A 24,069-nucleotide genomic window follows, 5' to 3' on the forward strand; every position below is an offset into this window, starting at 1 on the left:
GTGATTTATTGAAATGTATCTGCCATTTCTCTTTTTCCCTCTTGAATTCTCACCTCCTTTCATTTCTCTCCTCACTTCAGCTGTGTCTCGGCTCCCTCGTCTTCTTTTATTCAGTTCAAGCTGTGTAACTCATCGTCTGTCTGTACTGCAAAGACATATACATGCAAGCTAAATCAAATGAATTGCATTTAATCAAGTGATTGTTGGTTTAATGGATCATTATTCCATGATCAGGGTTAAAAGCTTAATTGATTCTGAATGACTGAGTGAGTTACTACTGCCGTATTTTTTCTACTCAGAAAACAAAACAGTTATAGGCTTAATATTGCATCATCACAATGCTGAAATTTATAAAATATAAAGAAGATACAGGATGTAAGGGCAGAGGGTTTGTTACAGAACAACCAAGGGGAAAATCACTGCTTTATATAGAATTATATCTACACCATATAGACAAAAGTATTGGGACAACTGACCATTACACCAACAGAGACAGACAGCGCAGACAGCTTTGCAGCTATAACAGCTTCCACTCTTCTGGAAAGGCTTTGTACAAGATTTTGGAGTTTTTTGTTTTTGTTTTTTTTTTTGCCCATTCATGCGGTAGAGCATTTGTGAGGTCAGGTTTGTCTGAATACTTTTGTCTATATGCGTATGTTTCAGTAAGAGTAGGTTTGCGTCTTTGTGCTGCACACCACACAGTAATGCTACTGACTGTAACACATAACTGCTAGACTGGCCAATAAAGATATATGTACCGTTGTTTACCTGCACAATAAAAAATAATACTTACATGTGCCTTGTGTTCCACCGTCTATCTGTCAATAACTGTGGCAGTGGAGCCTGTGAAAAAGAGAAACAAATCAACAACAAATAACACAACGACGACTGGAAAATACTTATTTGGCCTCAGCGGTTGCAGGACCCTAAGCAGCTTCTGCTCTGCTTTGCTTCTAGGCATCAAACCATGAAGGTATCAGCTTAACCAGATGTCAGTCCAGGCTGACAATCCAGTGTTCACGTGACCATTAGGAGAAGTCGACACATTGCTGTTCAACATTCGGATCAGTCACTCACTTAACCGAGCGCACACCAGTTGTTCTTTTGAATGAAGAAAACAGAAGCATCAATATTTCCCTACTTTGATATTGTTTATTACTCTTTTTTTATTGCCACCTTTGGCCTTCACCCAGACTTGACCGATTAAAATAATGTGGAACAGTTTCCTTAAGTTCCATTCAGATTACAGTGATTGGTAGACCACTCCTAAGTAAATGGTAAATGGACTGCACTTATATAGTGCCTGAGAGCAGTGCAAAGTACTTTACAAAGCACTTTACAATGCCTTACAATCACCCACACACACCAATCGTGGATGAGCTGCCATGAAAGGCTCTGGTTGTTGGGGTTTAATGTCGTGCTCTACAACACTTTAACATTTATGTTGCCTGCAGTGCAGAGGAGGATAGGTTTGTTTTGTTTTTAGCTCTAGTTAGGACAGGTGGAAGGTATATAGATGGAAGACAAATGGCTGAAAATTATACGTGATATAAATAAAATTTCTAAAGTTGTGTGTCTGTGAGCCAACATATAATTTATTATTTCTCACTGAGCTTTAAAATGGAGCCTAATGACTAATGAATTTCCAGCCGCACAGCTTCTGTGTTCTACATCACTTAATCTGCACTTGATCAAAACGTTTCCTGAAAGCAGACTAAGTAAAACAAGTGATTAGACATTGTTCCTCAATGTCCTTACACATACAGCTACCAGTATGCCTTTCCTCCCTGATGCTGGCAGCTCATACAGCGGCACAATCGCCACAGTAGCAATTTTCTCACTCTATTGAAAATGTGGCCCAAAGAGTTTCCGCATCTGTTCTTTGATTGCTCCCCTGCTGCTTCACTCAGCGGCTGGCCAGGTGATTTGTTTCTCTGTGTGATTCGCAAACAAGCATGGAAAAATTGTTGGGGGATGTACACTTACCTTACTTTCACTCGAGGGACGGCGCTAAAATCTCTCTCAACAACCTTGAAGGAATTTCTTTTGCGTTTTGCTAAACCTACATTTGTAGTTCTGCCCATCATTCCTCTAGTTATAATTCGATTTTGCTCAGTGATTGCTGGGATACTAATGTACAGCAACAAACCCACTTTACAAAAGGCACGCATGAAAACATTTAAAGTTATAATGAACCTTTTGGGTGTGTTGATTTCTATGTTTGCTTCGAGATAATGCGGTTTTGGATTACATGGCAAAACTGTTCATTTGTTCACAACCTGTCAGATGGCCTGACTGCTCATTTGCTTGTCCTGCTGTGTTCTTTTGCTGAACTGTGTCTAACTGTGTCAGTGCAGATCCCTCTAAGCAATTAAAGAGGTCAGTATATTATAATAACCAGTAGGAATGATTAGAAAAACATGACCCAGGTTGTCAATTCCACGGCAATGGTCACATTCATGTTTTATGTGTGAAAAAATGATTGAACCCTGAAGGCCCCGATCAGTAAGAGCAGAGTCAAAAGATGGCTCTGACTCGTTCTTGTTAAAAGCAGTCTTTCACTGTCTTATTTAACCTCTTTGAACTAAGCTGAACACTTACTTAAGCAAGCGCTCCATGCATTTAGATTCTGTAATGAGGAAAACAAGTGAAAAGGAAACCGCAGACAGTTGCACGGGTGACTTAAACGTCCTGTGTTGATTCTTGCTTTATGAGTGCTGATTTCCTCAGAGGCAGCGGGTAGATGAAAACATCAAGGTGTGAAATAAATAACACATGATGGGAAGTGTGTAAATACTGCATTCTCTCTACCTCCCCACACACTCGCTCCCCTACACAAGCGCAGCATGTCCCCAGGATGAAAGTGGTAACTGGCATCTGAGATAAGCAAATGCCTTTGAGCTGCGTCCCTCACATCCACGTGGATGCATTATTGATCGTGACTCCTCATAGTATGGGGATTTTACCCCAGCTAGCAGATGCCCCTAGGTGAGCATCACCAGATGAGCTACTGGTTGCATTTCATTTCTGTAAGTCGGTCCCTCTCTCTGCTTTCCTTTATTTCTAATTGATATAAGAATTGCCGAACAGACGAAGGTAAAGGATGAGAGCATGCAAAGGTTTTGCATTTATCCAGCTGCCTATAGATTCATGATATATAGAATATTAAGTGGGCGTAGTTTGGTTAGTATTCCATGGACCAGATGTCTAGTAGCACTGTTGGATTAAAGATACACATGTTTTTGTCGTGGCGGCAGTCACAGTACACAGTAAGATACGTTTACTCCTTCAAACTGTAGGGTTTCTTAAAGATGCTGACTTTACATGTAATTATTTTGAAACCTTAAAGTAATGCTTTGATAGTTTGGGAAAATATGGTTAGTCATGTTCTTGCTGCGAGTTAGATGAGAAGATTGATACCACTCTAACATGTGTACATCAAATATGATGCTCAAGCCAAGAGATGGTTAGTTTAGCTTAGCATAAAGACTGGAGACAGGACATTAATAGCTAGCACGGCTCTGTTCCAAGGTCAAAATAATGTAATACTACTAATAGAAATCTGCTACCAGATGCTCTAAACCTCACTCATTAACATGGTTACATCGTACAAACATAAAAAGTGTGTAACGCATATGCTAATCTCAGCTGAGAGTGGTATTTGTTATAAAGCTAATAAGTGTATTTTCCAAAAAAAGTTGAACTATTCCTTTAATTTAGCAATTTAACAGTCCAAAATAATAAACTAATAACTATATCTCTCTCTCTCTCTCTCTCTCCCTCTCTTTTCTTGTTAACTGGCTTGTCCTTTTGCCTTTTAATTGCTGGGCTTGAATTGTAGTTAATTATCTTCAGTTCTCTCCCTCTGTCAAACACACACACACAAACACACACACACACACACACACAGCACAAATACCCCCTCTCTCTCTTGTGTGTCTCAGTTTGCAGGTTGAGAGTATTTTATTGGCGTGGTCTCCCAGCGCAAGGAAGGCTGAATTTGCCTGTTCTCGTTAGCTTGGTTAAATAGTCTTGGCTATGCTTTAATTGGTGTGAAAAGATCAATGATGTATAAAGGAGGGAGAGGGTTTTAGGTTAACTCCTTACTGCCCATTGTAGCTCAGTGTCATTTTGAATTAATACAAAATGAACATTCAGTGTGTGTCTTGTCAACAGCCTTGTAAATTATGGGTCAGCATGTTGTAAAGTCATGGAAAACTAGATCAACTGCACACTAATTTCAGCCAAAGTACAGTAGGGTACTGGTCCATTTTTTTCTTCAAATTACAACATTTATGGTTCAGTCTTCTGAACGCCTGAAGGTAGCATTAGCGATAACTAGACAATGACTCATAGCTTTATGAAAAGACTCTAAATGCTGGTTGTCTGAGCTCAGTGGAGTTCAAGAGACACCAAAAACAGAGACACTAAAAAGAGGAGCTCATGGTGCTTTTCAAAGGACAAATGGTGCGCTTGAAAAGGACTGACTAATTTCAAAAAATGGCAGGTAAGTGAAAATTGAAGAAAATTAAAGAAATGCGTACACATGCAGACTAAAAACGCATACAATGAAAGTATGAAAGTGCTACAAATCTATCCTGTTAATGTCTTTATCTGTCCAATAGAGGGGCCATTTTTTCCATCAGTGATGCAAGCTGAATCAATGAGTCACATTGTAGCAGTTTCCACAGAAGTGAGATGATCAATATTTGAATTGCTATGAATGGTATAAAGCGAATTGACTAACTCTAAAGAGTGAACTATCAGACATTTACAAAAATAAAATTGTACACGTTGACTGCTAGTTTCATTCAGCTGAAGGCCTATGGTGCTATTGTCATTTCTACCTAATGGGCTGACCCCTGTTCCTAAGTAACGGTTAAAAAAAAAAGGGAATCATGTGACCACAAATTAAGGATGGGTACTTCAACATTACTCAGTGCATCTTGGATAGAGAGAGGTAACCAAATGAGCACAAAAAGAGAGATTTCTATCATGCCAGATGAATTCATTGTGTTACTAAGTTATCAGTCTTATATCTTAATTAAAACAGGTGCATTTTCGACATTATTACATGTTAATTTAAGTCAGTGTCAGCTACAATACAAGATCATAAACTAATCTGAGACCAATTGAGTCAGTGGTTCAGCTTACCTCCAAAAGTTTAAATATGTCACATACGTAAAAGTAACTTACGTATTTGAGTAGTATTTTCTGATATTCTACAGGTAAAATGAATATGGCAGGGCAGTACAAAAGAAAGACAAGTTCAGCATCTCTGGATGATCTAAAGAGAGCAGCAGCTGTTAGAAGTCCAAAGCACCAAGAGGCAGAGGGAATAAAAAGTTCCCAGGCTATGTCAGACTGGAAAAAAATCACCAGAGTTTGAATTTGCCCGCCACATCAGCACAACCTGGATTACATACAGTAATTATTATTTAAAATGAACAAACTTTTATTCTGCAGTAAAATCATCAAATGTAGAAAATGATATTAGTATTACTATTACCATACTGTGGAGTTAGCTGTAGGGTTTGCAGGTGTAGTAGTAAAGTAAAAAGTGACCGCTGTTTAAAACACTGAAACAAAAGTTTAGACTTTTTATTAGTTTGGAAAATGTTCATTTTTTGATAAGAATATAAGATTTAGGTCATCTGTACCAAGCAATTCAGCCACCGATACATAGCGTCAGAAACAAAAAAATAATACAAATACAGAGAAAAATGCCCTTTCCTTACATTGGGTCTGACTCCATTTTCCCTCCACAGCCTATTCACCAGATCCTCATCTCCCACTTTCTGCTTACTACCTCAATACTGGACTCTACCTCCTCCCCATCCCCTCCTAGCCTTGCTCCTTTTCCTGCGCTCTTATCTGGGCCAGAGTCCCCCATCCCCCCCAAACCTCCCCACCCTGAAGCTTGTTGCTATCTCTACCAGTCGGGGTAATCCACTCCTCCCTATGTGTCTGATGCCTGCTCCACTCAGCGGAGCCCAGGATTATCTCCCCACAGCCCCCACGGCCCGGTGCCACAGCTAAAGGGGAACCCGGTACACTCGCTGCTGAGGCTTGTTAGCCAGATCTCTCCGAGGCAAGTCAAAGTTGGCATGGCTGTTCGTGTTTTACTGTCTGGACGGACAGGGGGGAGTGGATGCATGCACAAGTACACATGCAGCAGTATGCCAAAGTATGTTCTCTATAAGGTCTTGATTGATGAAGGGTGACACGGCTGTTTCAGTTCAAATCTATCACCATTGTCACTGCACATGTGGACTGCAGGAAATTAACAAATCAAATTCAGCATAATGAGGCCCTTTAAACAATGTCTAGCCTGAAAATCATAAATGTTGAATCCTTACAGAAAAGTCTGATTATATTATTTTGTCACAAAAATATTTAATATCTAAATATTTGGGTGTTTTTTCTGTATACTGTATGTATAAAAGTACCCAAGCCACTTCGTAAATAGAGTAAATGTCTTCTGTTTCAAATACAAGTTTCAGGATTTGGCCAGTGGGGAGTCCTGCCATTTCTGATTTGAATATAACTGTGTAATATATACAGTATATATCCCATTAGGCTACATAAATATACTACAATATCAGCATACGCTTATCAACACTGAATATTTCTCCTTTTTTTCTGCTTGAATATGATATCATCTACTTTAGCTCCAGTTTATCAACCAGGCTCAGTGCCACAGAGAAGCATTATGTTTGTCACCAAGGTAATGTGGCTCTCACATTGCAAAATGGCCTCTATACTGCACAATTGCATTTTTATACAATGTCATTTTATGTAACCGTAAATGATGGTTCCATAAATTCAGCCTGAATAGTTGAGCTTGTGAATTATAGTAGTAATTATTATGAGAGTGTGTAATGCTGTGTACATAACCATAGGTTCTGAAGTGAGAAAAGCGAGGAAATAGTCCTGTGCTGGTGTAGTTTTAGCTTATAGGCAGCAGCAGCTTCGCAGTCCATTCTGGGCTATATCTGATTTCTAATCCATATATTCCACACTCTGCTTTCTTATTCAACTCCTTCTCCCCAAGACACTTTCCCATCCAATTTTCTCTCTTTTCTCTCCCATCCGCTCCTTTCTCCCTTCCCCTCCCACCCCTCGCTGTTCAGTTTAGATTCGGGGATGGAAAGCTTCATAAACAATTTTCTCCCCTTGCTGTTGAGCCACTTTTACCCAGGCACTGTGTGAACGCCATGCCAATTTCCTGAATCCATACTTCACAGCCACCCCTTACTCCCTCCCACTTTCTCCCTTTCTCACTCCTCACTCCCTCTGTCCATCGAAACAATGTCCATGTCAAGACAATTATACCCACTCTCCGCCACACACACTAACTCGCTGTGTTTACCACCGAAGGGCTGGTGGCAGCAAAGCAATTTCCTCCTGATGTGAATGCTGTATCTCCCTCTCTCTCTCTCTCTCTCTCTCTCTCTCTCTCATTCACAGTCTCTCATGGCTCCTCTAGCCCTGCAGACATCTGATCTCATAAGCGATATATCTGCTGTTATAGCCACTGGCACCTTCTTGCATCCGGCCACCAGCTCTGCCAGCGCTGGTTATTTCTGCTGGGAGGTGGCGGAAACGTGACAGGCACAGCAGCAGCACAAACCGATGGCCGCCAGCTCCGCGCTCTGGGCTTGGTGTGTGTTGAGATTATCACCAAACCCGCGGGCTCCACCGGCTCCACTCTGCTTCTGCTCTCTGTCTCTCTCAACGAGTAGCCATCTCGGTTTCACAAGTCACAAACATTCTCCTTGGCCCCTCCACTCCAGGCCTAGTTAATGCGAAGAATAGCCTCAGTCACAACTTTATGACACCGTCCATCACGGCTGTGTGTTGTGTATCCTCTCCGGGCAGACTCTGCCTTGTGGCTGCAGCATGCTCTCAGAATAGGTGTATACAGGACGTGATTTAGCCTGGTAGAGATGAGAGAATATTAAAAAGTAAAGAGGTTAGAAGCTATGGCCTCCCTGTGGTGTATGAAGGCGTATGGCAGCGCCATGCAAACACAAGTGGAGCTATAAGGCAAAAAATACACAAATGCAGAGGCACATATGTAAATGCACTCAGTCCAGTGAATTTCTTTGTTTGCCCTTGAGGAGAAAAAGAGCATGTGTGTGGTTATTAGGTCACTGGGATTGCAGCTAATATGGCAGAAGAGCTGAGGTTGGAATAAACAGGGAGCACAAAGAGGAATAACAAAGAGGAATACAGACCCCATCTATTACCCTGTAGTGTTCTTAATGAGGTTATAGTGGTAAAACAGTACAAAACATTAACATGAGGAAACAAACAATATTTCTTATCATATTATCGCTTCCAACATCCAGCCCAACTACACTTTAAAATGTGCATGCCAATTGATAATTGCCTTAGGATTTATAATTCTAACATTTAAAACATTCGTTTATTTTTTTATTGCGTAATCTTGACGTTGATGTTTTATTTCTTTTTGCATGAGGAAGTTATTATTTTAATATGGGTGGTTGTCATTGAATTTACATCTGCAAATTTTAAAGCTAAACTGAGTGGGTGAGAGGAGGAGGAGAAGAGGAAGCAACAATCCAATCTCAGACATTGTGTCCATGTTAGTGGTGTGTTTGCATGCCGAAGCTTGTGGTCTGCAAATGAGTTTGATCTCAGCTGACAGCTCCTGAGAATTCCTCATGCTTGGGTCACATGCATTTTCCTGAGGGCTATCCCAGGCGGCAGCAGGAAGTATTTGTGATTCATGCTCTAATCTTCCCCTTCACAGATGTCATATTGAGAACCTGAATTGGACTCAAGCCTATATTGGCGCAGCTTTCGAAGAAGCATTCTTAGTGGTAACTTACTTTACCTCGCACAGCCCAGGTTTCATCACACAGATAAAACGAAAGTGAAACCTTCAGATTTAAATATCCATTATGGCTGGAGAAGAGGCTGAAATGGTTCCTGCTTTAATTGCCTTTCTTACTTTCCTTTAAGATTCTTTTAAATCCTCTCTCTTTGTATTTAATACTAAAACGAAAGTGCTTCATATGGATATTTTATGTACCATAAAGAATGCAGGATCAGATCTTGGGCCACTTAACTGCAGAGATCATCAGAACCATATTGATCCAACTTGGGAAATAAGCTGAATTAAATAATGAAAAAGAATTATCTGTTTGGAGCACAGGGTCAGTATAAACCAGCACTTTATTGATTCCAGGGAGTTTGTTGTCTATGGGATATTGCCATGTAATAGAGCATCACTTAATGGAGTTTAGCACTAGTTCACTGAGGAAGACTTACATTTTTTGTCTCTATTTCTTCATTCTATAATCAATTAACCTATAGCTCTTGGCTTCTTTCTATAAATTTCCCTTTGTCCATCACGTTAAACTTCAAGGGGCAACTGCCTCTTGGTTTGCATCATCCGATCATGTGAGCTTGAAACTGTCCATTCCCTCTCTTTTAACCACACAAGGAGCCAATCACTAATTAGTGTACTCATTTGGTTCTCTTGCCGTCTCTCAAACATCCACCATCTGCCTCTATCTAAAACTGTCGCCAAGGCTCCCATTTGGCAGCAAAGGTGCACTCAAGTTGCTTTAAGAAGGTTCTGTAAAGGAAATAGTCATGTCCCATGCTTCCTATATGTGCTTCCAGCCACACCTTCTTCCATTCATGTTAAACCTTACATGGCAACGTTCCACCTGCAGAATCCCATGTAATCCCTCCATCTTTAAAATCTGTCATCAAATGTAGCACCTCCCTCTCAAGGGATGTTAAGTAATGCTACTGGTTTTTACTAGATTTGCAGAGATTCAGTCTTTGCATTACTTCAATCATTACATCGTTATCAGAACACACAAACATCAAATCATTATTTTGCTGAATTTCAGTTTTAATGTTTCTGTGTGTTCAGAATCTGGAAAATAATGACTTGTTTGCTTTTCCAGGTGTCTACTGTTGTAACACGTCATGATAATGTTGCCCAAGAGATTGGACAATGACAACAGAAGTCCCACGCGCTACATTAGATTGGAAACCTCGTCCATCCTCACTTACAGAGAGATAACTGGTAACCCACACCCATCATTGCATATTGTTGGTGGTGACTTCACTGGCCCTTCATCAGCCAGTTGGCAACGAGGGCCTTTCATCAGGCAGCTGGTGGCACTGGCACCACAACAGTCAGCAGCACATGTTGTGTGATTGTGTTCAGCTGACTTTGTTGTCTGAAGTTGTATGCATCTGTCTGTGTGCTAAGATATGTTTTCTGTGAAGTCACTGAAATTTTTTTCCGTCTTTGCTGCAACAGAGTTAAGGCAGAACACAAACTTGTACATTTTCTTTAGATTCGCTACAGTTACAGTAACAGGTTGCAAATCTACAGCTTTCAAGGAGGCTGTGTGTTCAGTGTTTATGTTCCCCTTCAGTGTGATTGTCTGGGCTTCTTTCCTGTCTTAAAGCTAACAGCAAAACGAACAAGAGACATAATATAACCTTGTTACGTAGGCACAGATTTACTTATCAAGAAAGAGTACTGAAATCCTTCCTGAGAAAAAACAAAGTAGTCAGCAAGCAAAAAAAAAAAAAAAAAAAAAAAAGCGTTCTCCTTTCTCTGACAAATTTTCACAGACACAGCTGTCCAGTACGTTTTGTCATCAACATCCTTTCAAAGAAGGTCTGTGCTGTAAGTGCAGAGTTGCAGAACAAAGTGGCCTTTTCTCCGCCGCTCGGCCTGTGGCTTCACTCACTGAATGAGAACTTTCAGAAACTAATTACAGAGAAACCATCTTCATCACATTGCCATTATGGGGTGGGGGGGAGGGGACGGGCCTGCTGACTCCCTGGGCTCCTGCAGAGAGCAAGTCTCTGATACACTTAGCTGCAGCCCTGCTTTAATTGTGCAGAAAATGTGATTTGTGCCCCAGCTTCACTTTCTAGGAAAGTGGTGTTCACAGTCGGAGGGTGTTCCAGTCGCATGAATAGCTCTGTTATTCACCCCTTGCATGTACATGTGTGTGTGTGTGTGTGTGTGTGTGTGTGTGTGTGTGCGCAAGCTTGCCTGCTTCCAGTTTGTGTGTGTTTGTGTGTGCTTAAAGTCATTTGCACATATTCTGTTTGTCCTTCATCAGTAAACAAGATTTCAACAACGTGATTACCCACTGAATGTTAAAATAAAAACCATTGCAGGAACAAAAAATACGATTGCTATGACTATACCTCGATCAAAAATCAATAATATTAGGACATGCAATATTTAGTCATTCCCTCATAAATCTTGCTGACACATTTGTATTACTGATAAGAAGTGGAATGGATAATCTATTATTCATAATCTATAGATGCTGAGAATTTGGGCAGTGCCCAAAGTATGGACTGTACATTCACAGGCCACTTAGTTTGTTTTCTCTTTTCAAGCTGCTGATTAGAAGATGGACAGCAAATATAGATTTTTAAATGTACAGGAATCCGTTTACAAACAACCACACATATGCACACACACACTGTCTGAAATGAGAGCGTTTGACAGAAAGAGACTGAAAGGAGTGATATGGGCTTTGGAACATCTTGAGGGAGACAGAAAGAGAATTGTAAAGTGCAAGAAGGAGAGGGGAGAACGAGGGAGAGACACATTGGCAGAGGATGAGAGAAACAGAGAGGCGGGGATGGGGTGAGGAGGAGGAGTGTGAAAGTGAAAGAGACTGATAGGGGAAAGGAAGAAATCCTTAACATACACCCCTCACCTGGATATGGTGCTTGTGAGCTTCGCTAAAAAACTGCTGATGTGACACGAAGAGCGAGAGCTAGCTTTTCAGCGCAGAGAAAAGTGCTTACTGGCTCTTCTTTTAAGGGAAAAAGGCTTGAGGTACACGCCTCACATATCCTCTTTGTTTGGAGACTTTGCAGTGGCCAGCACTTTCTATCTCTCCCTATCTGTTCTCCATTTTTTTCAATTTCTTATTCATTCCGTTTGTTCTTCTTCTCCTCAACACTTTCTGAGGACACAGTTGCACCGCCTGGCAGGCTGCTTTTGGATCGATTTGTTCCAGAATAATCTCTGGCTGTATGGCTTTGGCTAAACTTTAGTGTTCCTCCTTTGTATTAACAATGTTCCACTGTGGGTATATTGCTATGGATGTGGACGAGTGAGAAGTTTGCTGTTTGTACTAAGAAGAGTCTGTTTCAACTGCAGCTTAAGGGTCCACTTAAAGAGTCTTTCCAAAACACAGCCACGTGCACGAAAAAGACACAAATATTGGGACATACCTCTTTATTATTGAATTTAGGTGTGGTATGGGGCTATTTTTGAGGGGGTTAGGCTAAGCATTTAGAATGATTTGGATGACGCTATGTCTCTGGCCAGCTGTCCCAATACTTTTGTCTGCACAGTGTATACCTCTCTAAATTTGGACCAGAAACATAATTAATTTTTGTGATATGGATTAATTTAGATGTTTGAGATAATTGTGTCTTTTCAGGTCAGTTTAGTACCAATTAATTTGCACAACATGATTTAAAAGAATGCGTGTTTCAGAAGCCTGTTTGTGTTGTATTTCAATACCATAATGGAGGAAATTGCTGAGGTATGCTTGACACTGTGACAAATGAATCACTTTCTAAATGACAAAACTGCAATTTCCAATTGAGCTTCAATTCATTGTCACTTGACAAGTACTTATACAATGAAACAAGGCAAATTGTCAAGCCAAATGTGAGTAAGGAGTGGTATTAAAGGTTCAACTGGCTGAACTACTGTAATAACAAAAGTCTGTAGTGATGTTAGTGGCTCTGTGAGGCTGTACTAAAGCACTGTGCTTTAAATTAAATGCTAATCTCTGCATGCTAATCCATCCAGAGGGAGACATGAATGTCCAAACCAAATTTCATGCAGATAATGTTGAGGTAGCCTATTTCACTGAACAAATGAAAACTTTGACTTGCAGGTGAAGCTTTATAGATAGTCAGAGGCTCATCAAGGTGAGCATGAAAAATGTTATCCGTCCCATAGGTATTGTAATACTTAAGTCTGGACCAAAGTAGTGAATAAACAAACAAAAAAGACATTGCTATCCACATTACTACCATCACTAAAAATGGCTACAACTGCCGGAGTTAATGGACATGACATTGCTCAGTATTCTCTTTGATCAAACAGCAGCTTTGACCAGATTACTACATGTTGGTAATGAACTGGAAGGCTGGTAATATAAATGAGTGTTGATACCAGCCTTGACCAAGTCATTTCTATGCTTCCGCCGCTTTCATCGAGCAGTTTTTAATGCAGACGCTCAAATCGATTGAAGAGGTTTTGGTGGATTGAGTGCCGATTTTGGCACGAGGCAAAAATAATATCAAGTGTTCACAAAAAGTACAAGGGATTTACCCCGTCTCAAGGTTTGTCTTTCCATTCCTAAACCTCTATGGTTTTGTAATCAGTCTTTCTAAACCATCTTAATCTCTTAATTCACTTGTATCACTGAAATGGCTAGCTCTTTCTTCCCACCAGCGGCACTTTGTACCTTCTAATCCTCTAAACTGCAGGAGATTTCCTGACCAGCACCAACTCCAGCACACATTAAGAGACATAACCAAAATATATGTTCACGAGGAGAGGATAACAGCTCTCACTGGAGGGGACATTAAACTGGCTTTGGGTCTTGGGGGTCAGCAAATCTCTTACAGTGATTCAGAGAGTATGTAATCCCATTCTTGAGACAACCCGTAATGTCTCTGTGGATATAATGGTTCATATTTCGTCATTAGCACTGATACGCTGAGGTTGGAGTTATATGAAAGGAAAGACTGGAAAACAGAGGGCATCAAAGAACTCAAATGGCAAAGTTTGTGACCTACCCTAACAAGGTTTCTCTGTAACCTTAAGGTAAATCAATGAGGTTTGTGTCCACTTAAGCGGTTACATGTACAGGGTGTGTAATGAGTTATCTGAGCACGCTTACGGTCAGTGTATGAAGAAAACCTATCAAATATTTAGTGCTCAGTCAATGCAAGACTTGAAACAGTCTTTCCTCTTCATTTACATGCTCCCTTGGAAGCACGTTTAATTTTTTTTCTTTCTTTTTTCTTTCTTTTTTGCTCATCTCGTCTCTCACAACATTATCCTCATACTTTCAGCCACACAACAGCATGGCTTCAGGGATGTCCATGACTTTGGTCTCGACTGAAATAGCTTAACAATTGTGGTTTTGAGGGAAATATCGTGACATCAACAGAAAGGACTGGCATGAATTTTGGTACAGACATTCATGGAATCTCAGTATGAATTTTAATAACACTGATAACTTTTCAACTGGTACCATCAGACCCAAATGTTTTGGCCCTGTACTGATCCTCGGGTGTACTGTGTGTAGTGCTAATTAGTAAATCTTAGCATGCTACACTAGGATGATGAACATGATACACATCACACTTGCTGAACATCAGTATGTTAGCATGCTGGCATTATCAATGCAAAGCACCTTTGGGCCTCACTGAACTGGCAGCATGACTCTACACTATTATTACATTATTTCAGCTGGTTGAACCTTACTCACATTTGGCTTTCAGTTATGTGTATAGAAAATTATAAAGAATACCTTAACTTGTCCTGGAAATCCACATGAATATTTAAGTCTTTTCTAATCATTACCAGATGAACAATTTGTTTCTTTATAGAAGTGAGTCATTGTTTTATTTTATTTTATTTTATATTTACCTACTTGTTTTCTCTCAGATGAGCAAATGACCGCTGATGTCTCACCTCTGTGGGACCTGCTCCCTCTCTCCCAAATAACATCCTCCTTTTATCTAACAGGAGGGGGAGAAAAAAAAGAGAAAATGTTTCAATGCCTCTGTCTGACGGGCAAAATAAATTGCACTTACAAGATCCAAATTACATTGTTTAACCTCAAAATGATTGGTCCGGGCCCCTCTCCCAGGGCCTGATCAGTTGGGTGATGTATGGCTTTAGTTTACTCCAGCACTGCAAATCCCACAGTATTCTGCAGGCCCCCGGGGCAGAGCTGGGAGGGGTGTAATGTGCGCACAACGATTGAGCCAGAGGACGTTTAATGTTTTATAAGCCCCTTTTCTTGCACTCCACTTTAATTTGGAAATATGAAGCTGCACGTGTTGAAAGAGGGGATTATTAGCTGGTGCTAATCTCTCTTTCTCTCTCTGCTCTTGTTTACTGCAGCGCCCCTCCCCAGCTCTCATCCTCAATCCCAAACAGAATGAAAGAGGAAAGAAAATGACAGTGAGGGGGCAGAAGACGGAGCGAGAGAGAGAGAAAAAACTGAAATGAGTCTACTTGTTTGTTGTACTGTGTTATGTTGTGAGCATGTAATAAGGCTCAAAATGTCACCAGTTCAAACAGTCAGCCTCAGGCAGTGTGGGATTGTGGGGATTTGTGTAGTGGCATGCATGTGCGTTGATGAGATGTGCACATAATTTTGGAAGATTAAGAAAACCAAATCGTCCTGAAGTTCGCTGGATGGATCTCCTTTTTTTTTTTTTGTTTTTGTTTTTGTTATAATCTTAATAGATAAATACTACTTGAATGACTTTCACAATACTTGGACATGCGATGGATGGTTTTTACGATGCATAGTAACACTGAACATCAAATACAGTCACGAGAAAACTGCTGTGACATTACAAGTGTGTGTAGTGAGAGGCAGTACCCGACAGCTGTCATCTGGCCTTCCATCTTCAGGGGAAAAAGATGTTTAATTCAGCTCTGGATTTTTATCTTTATTTTGTCCTTCCCTCCAAAACAAGGCCCCTTCCTGTCTGCTGGCCCACTGGTGGTATCTTTTTGCATCGTAGGAGGCACCATCTGGAAGAGGGAAATATTAATGACAAACCCAGATCCCAGCATGTCTTGCTGTTCTAATCAGCCAGCTTTCAGTTCCACACTGCTCTGTGTTTCTGGGGAGTGGGGAGGGGCGTGGTTGGTGGGGTGTGTGTGTGTTTGTGCGTGTGTGTGTGTGAGGAGCCGGGAGGGTGGGGTTTGGTGGGCAGCATGTGTGCTAAAGCACGATTGATGCTTTGTGTAGCGACTGAATACAAATGAAGGATTTGTCAAACTGCAATATTTGGGTCCCAATAGATTACCATACGGCACCAGGGTAATTATGCACACAGTTGATTGAATGGAGTCAAAACAGGGGGAATGTGTAAACTTGTGGCTGCTGCAGCGTTTGATTTCCATAGAAATGGAAGAGGTGACACACGCACAGAAACATGCAAATATGCAGACAAATGTATATGCACAAACACGCCAGCACGCACACACACACACACACACAGGCGCGCGTAAATGAATACCTATGTATACACACGCAAACACCAGTTGACAATGAAATTCAAATGCATGCATTAACATACTAATGTAGACAACTTTTTGACTAACAAAAATCAGTGTGAACACACACACAAAAAAACACACATTCTTTAAACCCACAGGTGTGACACTAAAATTACAATTGCAATTAGGAAATATGTTAACAGCAACTATTAGTAGTCACATTCATGAGTGCATATCAGGCTAAAAACTTTTACCTGCAGTATAAGGACAAGGCTCATTGCTTTCAGTTTGTGCTTATTTTCTTCAAGAACACACTGATCTTCTTAAACTGACCGATCTTTTTAGGCTTGTTCAGATGGATTTTGATCACCGTAATTCACAGTGAATAAGGTCTTCTTGTAAAAAAATAACATCAGAAAACGAAGCTAAAATGGGGGAGACGATGCAAACAAGCTGCCCATAACATAAACATAACATAAAACATTCTCACATAGGTTTTTTTCATTATTGATGCTCTTAAATTTTTGAAGCATTTTTCTGACATAAACAACGCTAGATTCCCACATTTTTCCTCAACACACACACACACACACACGCAGATATCTACCATATACGGACACAAATACAACGCAGTCCCTGCATGCACAGAGAAAAACTCTGGTGGATGTACTGGAGGTCATATGCTACTGTAGAAAGGAGTGTGATTTATTCAGCCAACCCCCAGTTCGGGCTCAATCATTCCCTGTGGGAGAGTAATAGCCCATTCCGTCGCTCTCTTTATTGTGTTCACACACGTTTTGATTGTTTCCTTTTATCATTATTCCTGCAGAATTAAACACAGCATGAAATAAATGCTACTGGCAGATCTATTTTGTATTATTGTCACATTGCAGCACACACTCAGTACTTCTGCAATCATCATAAAGACTTGTGTTGTATTTTAATTCTGCCATTATCCTTTTTCTTCTTTGTTTTTTTTCTCCCCAAGATTGAATTCATCAATATTCCACAATTTATAGTTTAATTTCAAGTAAATATGTATTCTGTGGAAATAAAAATACAGAAGTTACAAAAGAAAATGGCAGGAAAATTCATCTGGTTCATTTCAAGTTATGTAAATTTCACTGACATTTGCTCTTTTTCAAATGTTTGTTCTTCCAACAAACCTTCCTTTACATTTTGGCCTTTAACAGCATGTGCAATAATTTCAGGCTCCAGTGAAATACAATGTAAGTATTGATCATTTGACGGTAGGCAGTGTGTCGTGAGGTTTAGTTCATGTCTCTTTTCCTTTATTCAAAGTTTGAGATAATTCAGAAGTTGTATAATGCATTCAATTCTTATTCAAATGCCATATCACAGGTGATATTTTCCTCCAGAATGGCATTCCTTTCTACCCATTCTCATTCCTGTCTAACAGATTCCCATTATGCACTTTCGACAAACTCAATTTTCAGCTCTGGCCATTTAAATGTCTGAAATGTTGAAAATGGCCTTGGTTTTACCCTTTCTGCAAGTCTCGAGACAGTTTTGTTTGAGGGGTGTGCAAGGCAGAAAAGTTCTTGTTTGCAGTAGCATCGGTTGGAGCTGTATCCACAGTCATGATCCATTAGTCAATGTGTTGTTGATTTTTTGGAAATCAACAATATTAATAATAATATCGTTCCACTGAAGTGCCTAAAAAAGAAAATAAAAGTGATAAGAAACCAAGGGCAAATCCACTGTGAACACACCCTTTGATTTGTGCGCTGCCATCAACTTTGACATCATCATCATCTTGGTTTTTTGGAACCAGAAGTGACCATCATGGCAAAAGCTGGAACTGGGGAGGATATTTTGATTGGATCTGAGAACATGAGGACACACCATGGTAACAACTGTTCGTTCACAATCACAAAGTAGTCATACCATAAAACATGCCTCGCTTTAATTTCTGTCTTGCTCTAAATGGGACCATAATTCATAAAACGAACATCACTTTGACTTGAAATGAGGTACTGAGACCATGAACTAACTGGAAAAACGGTCTACTGAGCTAATCAAATCAAACAATATATATCACAATATATAATTTGACTTGTTCCAATCAGTGGAGTTACCCCTCAGGCCCAGCCAGTGCATTTTGAAACATAAACTAGGGACTTCAGACTAAGAAAACATGGATTCCTTTTTAGGATACTGCACTGAGCTCAGGTGCACTGAAAACCTCCCCTATTCACCTCGGCCATCAAGGAGAAGTTGATGTTGTCAGACAGTGTCTCTGTCTTTCTGTGTCCTTCCTCCACAAAGGTTATGCTGTACAGTCAGATAGGATGGTGGCAGCAAAGAATCACTGCTGTGGTCACTGGTTCACGTATGTTCTATGCCACCTGTCCCCAGAGGATAGTGTGTTTGTTTCTGTGTGTGCATAATTGTTCGTGTCTGTGTGTTTGTGTGTGTGCATGCATGTTTGCGTGTGATGGTAAATATATCTGTGTGTGTGTGTGGAGCAGGTGGCGGTCCTTGTATAGGAAATGTCTACACCAATCAACAGACATCCCCTCAACCTTGGGATCCAGGGTCCCGCCCAAGCCTCAGTCACATCGTTTACAAAGTGAAAGAGACACACAGACAGAAGCTGTTATCCAGCCTTATTTACTCCCCCACTCAGCAACACGCTCACTCCTCACACCTTTTTACAAAGAAAGACTCAAGGGCCTCAAAGGGAAGATCAGTTCAAACTGAACGTAAGGATAATAAGTTTGGTGACTTGATTAACTAAACAAGTTAATTAAGAGCAAATTTTACAGAAGTGAGATATGGTTGTGTTATTTTGCTGATTAAGTTCAGAACAAACATCACAAGAGTAATGTAATCAGTCTTGAAATTTTTATATGGATGGGACAGGGCAGCAGCCGGTGCTTTGCATATCCTGTGGTGTAGCCATGGATTCTGTTAGCCAGGCTGCATAAGGAGTGCCTCATGACCATTACTGGTGCAGCTTCTTGGGGCTGCAGAGTAGAAAACTTGCAGACACTTTTTAGGGTTTAAAACAACAACAACAAGCCACTGGTGATAAAAAAAATAAAGAATTCAAAGCTATATTTAATCTATATTCTCATTTACACTAAATAATATGACATAATAATAATAAAATAAAGTAAATTGGCTGAGAGAGACAGGAAGTTGATGGTTGTTTGAAATATCCAAGATTTTTGAGGCAAATGATGAGCCTGATTGGTCAAGACAAACTATTGCCCACTGGTCCCGTTAGTGGGATTCCAGCCAGCTGGCACCAATGACAGCGAGTGCCTGGAGAGTACAGGGACAGAATCAGCTCGCTTGTGAAATGGACATGGTTGCTGCGAGACAAGAGTATGAGAGCGTGGAGTAGCACAGGATTTACTATTCCAGTAAAAGAGTCAGGTCAGTCAGTGACAGTCAGGACGGAGATGATTTACAGACCGAAGACTGAGCCTTCTGAGATTATGGTGAGATTTACAAACCATGTTTAGTTAACCCATCGTGAATTTCGTTAATGATATTAATACCTTTTCTTTAAAAAGTAAAGCAAAAGTAATAATCAGGCATCTCAAAATATCCATAATGATGCTGTGACAACTTTTCATTCATTCATTGGTGCTATTAGTTGATGGAGTTTGCTTAAGATTGATATCAGTTTTACATTGTGTCTGACCAGTAAATATGAAGCAACTTCTTAAAATACTGCTTTATGTTTTGTGCCTCTTTCGTCTGGCAATGTCCATGCAGGTTTAGTGCTAATTTTTCATTCGTAGCTTTAATGTGTGTGACTTATGGGCTCTTAGAAACAGAGGTTTTCATTGTTTTTATGCTAATAATTAAAAATCATTTCAATTATGAAACTGAAACACAGCATCCCTTTCTACTTCATCAAAGGGCCTTCATTTAATGTCAGTTACTTTCTCCAAGTTGCCCCAGTTTAATAAAATAATGGAGTTGTGGAGTGAGTTTGCCATCTGGGAGACAAACCAAGTTAAAATGGCCTCAACTCAGCATTTAAGCACAACTTTGGAAAGAAGGTCTGATATATTAGATACTTCTTGACAGAAAAATCTCTGTGATATACTATTCGCCATTTATCCTAAATTCTGGTTTAGTCTTACATCAGGGTTTGCTTTAAACAAAATGTGCCAAATGCTTATTGCTGTATCGACCCATATTGTTCTTATGCAGTAGGCTTTAGGGGTTGCTTTCTTGCTTCCAAACAATGGCTATTTGAGAATATTAGACTCAAGGAAGAGTATGTCACAGCATGGCATGATTCAATTTTTAAGAATGACGAGGTTGTTCACAACCCTGGGAAAAAGTCTATAAATGTGTATACAGTGGAAAGAGAATCCAAGATGAAAAGAAAGCGTAAAGCCTGTATGTTCATATCCTTTCTGAAGCTGTGACACATGCATGTGAGCATGTGGGCATTTTTAAGCGCTGAATTAGTTTCAATATTTGAATCCTCGGATGCAGTCTCGGAAATTAAACCAAGAAGGCAACTGGGAAAGGAAGAAGGCTCTGTGGTGGAAGTGTTCAGGTCTCCACTGCTGTGGACAGTTGTCTTGTCTGTCACAGGACAGGCCTGATGTAATCCCTTACAGCACCACTTTTTGATAAATATGATGCATCCATTTGTCACAGTTTCGCATAAATTCAATTTTTACGGATTTTAAAAATCTGTTTACTGTTTGGGTTGATTTTCCTTGCAGCTGCACACTGTATTTCAGTCTCTTTGGCTCAGCTCCCATTATGCTTATCAGATGCTTGCAGATGAGCATCTGTCATCTCGACTCTGTGTCTTGTCAAATCATTCAGTTTGCTCACAACAGCTTGAGAGGAAAATGTACCTGTGTAATGCCGAGCTCCTTCTTGGCTCACTGGTGAGCACAACATCAAAAAGTTAGCGAATAGAGAAGTTCTGCCACAGAAAGGGTAAAGAGAAGAGAAGCCCTCTGTGTGGGATTTCAATTACGGTCTTTTTCCCCTCCACCTTTGTTTCTTTAATAGAGGTCCTCGATTAATTTCAGGAAGGTTTTCTCCCATTTTTCTGTCCGCTTCCTCATTTTCATTAAATGTCCCTGTTGGAGCTCTGCACACTGTGTATTATATTAGCCAGTTAGAGAGGAGAGGGAGGATACGTTGGTCCACGTTTTATTACAGTCCGTGTCTTTGAGATGCAGTGTAAATCAGCGGGTCAGGGGGTCAGCTGAACACATTAATTCAGCGCTGTGGATGAAACCGTGAGCGGAGCCTTGCCTCTAAGGCTGTGTTTCACTGCCCGTCCTCATCACACACAACAATATCTAACACTGAACAGGGACCTTTTAAAATAGTGTATAGTTAACATGAAATTAATCTTAACTGTGGGGTCATTTCATACATTTCACTAGCATATATCAAATTATATTGGACTTTTTACTAATATTACAAATGCAAATAATATGGAATTAACAGACGGTGTTTTTAATTACCTGTATTTTTGGGTTCTTTTTTTGAATATTCATACATAAGTTTCAAAAATGAAAATGAATGAGTCTATCTAGTTTTGAGGTGATATAATGAACAGAAATACTAAACTAATACAAGTGAAAAACTGCATACACTGAATACAAATCCGAGGTGAATCTCAAGAATTTCAGAAATGAGAAGAATGAAAAAGAGCAATAAAACTTCCTTATTATAGAAATGTAATGAATTTCCTTATAAATACATTATATTTATCACGATTCACTTGGCGTAGCAATGCCTGAAAGAGAGCACAACCCAATTCTCTGAGGAAAGCTCAGTTTACTGATTCATCTCTCTTCAGGCAACGGAAGGTCAGCCTACACAAGCAGCTTTATAGCTGCTGATTTCATGTGAAGGTGAGACACAATGTAGAAAAATTATAAACTTCTAATCTATCAACTCAGCCAGGCTTTTGTTGTTGTTTTTTCTGCCAGTATTTTGCTGTTTTTTAAATTCTCAATCAAGGCAAGAGGATTTTAGGAGATGTTGCCTGAGCAGTTACAACAGTGAATCTAAAATGTACATTTTAAATACATTTCACTACATATACAAGTTGGGAACTTTCAATACTATTCTAGTTTGAAAATAGATACCCTTACAGAAGCCTCAAAATATTAATTCCAATATCCACAAAAGCCAGATTAGTCGGACAAAATTACCCATAGCCTCATATTTTCTTGCAATTTCTAACTGCTGGTAGCAGCTGCTCATCACTGTTGTTAGAAGTCTGTCTTTTTGATCCTTCATTTTCCTTCTCAACCATGCATTTTCTTCTTTTCCCATTCAGTATATGTTTTTCTGGGGAGGCAGAGAACACACTTTTACTAAGACATAAATACATTTGAAAATTCAGTAGCTGTTTGTGTGCATGTAGATGAGAATATGTCTGTGTGTGTTTGTGAGATAAAGCATGCCACCAGCATAATGCGTATGCACTCATCAGGTGTGTGCGTACACTGTGCATGTGATGCAAGTGTGTGTGTGTTTCTGGTCTGCAGAGAGCACAGAAAGGTGTGTTGGCCAAGCAGCCTAATCACCTACTGCTACAGTGAATCCAGAGCCCTCTCAGCAGACGCCCCCTTTGGGCTGCCTCCACCAGCGCCAGCTCTCCTCTGAGTGCACACTTTAATTAATAATCAAGCTAATTGGATTGAGGTCCCCCATTGTGCAACTGGCATGTGTGGTGTGTGTGTTTTTTTGTGTGTGTGTGCACGAGCAGCACGTATACCACGAGCACATTTCGCTGCATTCGGTAGCATGTGTAATTGTGTTTTTGTGCCCGTGTGTGTTTGAGGGGGAGAGGCAGCCACACAGGTTCTGTTCTCCTTGTGCAAGCTAAAGATGATAGTAAAACTTGATGGTGCTCAAGAGGCAGCTCCCATTTTATAGAAATGTCTTCCTTATAGGTTGTAAAACATGTACCTTCCACTACCCTCCACACTCCAAAGGTACAATAAAGTGATAAAGTAGCACATTTATTGCATTTATTGCATAAACACCTGAGGAAAAACAGTGTCTCCTGGAAAGTTGATTTGATTTTTAAAGCTGGATATTCCATCTCTATGACAACGTTGACAAGGTTGTAAATATATTAAAGAATTTCCACAGAAGTAATTCATGAACATGCATTAGTCGCAGATGTTAAATGTGAAATTTTAAGCTATTTCTGTTTTATTAGCCTTCATGTCTAATGGCGCATTGCTTTTTTTTTTTTTGTCAGCAAAATGCCACTGGTGACAAAGGTGTGTCATAGCACCCTTGAGATTTTTCTTTCCTCTCAGTCCAGGAAGACATACTGTCGGGTTTGTGTTTAGTTACCTTATACCTTTCTACTGAAACAGGGCTATTGAGAATTAAAACTATTACTAGTACAACCCTTCTCCCCTTCTCATTTCACCCCTCTCTACTTCCTTGCTGTCCTCTAACCTCCTCTCCTCCTCTTTTCTCTCCCTTCTTGCCCCAGCAGTTCGTCCTGTCTGTCTCTCTCCCCCCCTCACCCCATTTCTCCCCCACCCGTCTCATTCTCGGCATGGACGTTTGGCAGGGAAGTCGGTGGGCGCTGCAGGCCAGTTCTCTATATTAGATGTCAGGCCTCAGATAGGAACTCAGGCCTGTGGGTAAACACTTTGACAGCTTCTACAGAGGATATTTTGTCGGTGAAATGGAGTCTGCATTACTCCAGGTGAAAAGAGACAGGAAAAGAGACAGAGAGGCAGAGGAGCGAGGAGTCTCAGTCTTTCAAC

The sequence above is a fragment of the Scatophagus argus genome, chromosome 3 (assembly GCF_020382885.2).
Source record: "Scatophagus argus isolate fScaArg1 chromosome 3, fScaArg1.pri, whole genome shotgun sequence".
NCBI lineage: Eukaryota > Metazoa > Chordata > Actinopteri > Scatophagidae > Scatophagus > Scatophagus argus.